The sequence below is a fragment of the Arachis stenosperma genome, chromosome 9, assembly GCF_014773155.1.
Source record: "Arachis stenosperma cultivar V10309 chromosome 9, arast.V10309.gnm1.PFL2, whole genome shotgun sequence".
NCBI lineage: Eukaryota > Viridiplantae > Streptophyta > Magnoliopsida > Fabales > Fabaceae > Arachis > Arachis stenosperma.
In genome coordinates this window covers 92,897,564-92,898,729 of record NC_080385.1, presented here as the reverse complement: position 1 = coordinate 92,898,729, position 1,166 = coordinate 92,897,564, and the positions used below count along the sequence as shown (strand labels likewise).

General features: G+C 41.9%; 1 non-coding gene across 1 annotated transcript; it reads right to left on the bottom strand.

Annotated features, from left to right (window-relative positions):
* Positions 1 to 854: 854 nt before the first annotated feature.
* On the bottom strand, positions 855 to 958 carry LOC130952055 (small nucleolar RNA R71). The gene has a single exon (XR_009074237.1). It is a non-coding gene; the product is annotated as a small nucleolar RNA R71 (small nucleolar RNA).
* Positions 959 to 1,166: the final 208 nt, after the last annotated feature.

The following is a 1,166-nucleotide window of genomic DNA, read 5'->3' as shown; positions in this document are numbered from 1 at the left end:
GTTGCCGGGGATTGGTTTTCGATTGACAATTCTCAAATTGGAAGTTAACTAGATTGAGCATTTTTTTTTGTTTGATAATTTAGTTCAAGTTACTTGTTGAATTTTAATTTCTGCACTCTGTTACTTGTTTTCTTTCTTTATGCCTTTAAATTCAAGCAACTAACTCACTAACTCACTAACTATTTGAATTAATTCCTCAACTGCTCTGACCATACTCTTCCATTAACCAATAGTATTTCACTTGTTTGTTGCCTGTGCTGTGTTCTTGTATGACAGGTAGGAGAGGAGAGACAACAACTCCTCCATATACCGAACCAGAGAGGACCCTTCATAGACTTAGAAGGGAAGCAAGAGGGAAGAGAGTACTGGGAGAAGAAGAATCTGAAGGAGAATCTGAGGACAATTTTGAGGAAGCTCTAGATCTCAACATGGATAGAGAAGTTCACAACCATGAGAGAGCTGATGGAAACAATGCCATTCCCGAGAGGAGGGTTCTTGGTTCATACATAAACCCAACCTATGGGAATTGTGGTAGCAGCATTCAGAAACCACCCATTCAGGCCAACAATTTTGAACTCAAACCACAGCTAATATCACTGGTGGAGAATCATTGTTCATTTGGTGGGAGTGCTAATGAAGATCCAAACCAACATCTCACAAAATTCCTGAGAATTTGCGACACTGTGAAGTCCAATGGAGTCCAGGAAGATGCCTATAAACTGCTCTTGTTCCCATTTTCACTTAGGGACAAGGCAGCTAAGTGGCTGGAATCATTCCCAAGGGGGAGCCTAACAACCTGGGATGAGGTGGAAAGCAAGTTTCTGGCACGTTTCTACCCCCCACAAAAGGTCAATAGGCTTCGATCTGAGGTTCAGACTTTTAGACAACAAGATGGTGAAACTCTCTACGAGGCATGGGAGAGGTTCAAGGATTTGACAAGGAGATGCCCACCAGACATGTTCCATGACTGGGTGCAATTGCATATTTTCTATGATGGACTCTCTTATGAATCAAGGAAGGCTGTAGACCATTCATCAGGAGGTTCATTGAACAGGAAGAAGACTGTGGAAGAAGTGATGAGCATTTTGGTGGAAAAATGAATTTCTCCCAAAACACACAAATCTTACCGGCAAGTGCACCGGGTCGCATCAAGTAATAAAAACTCA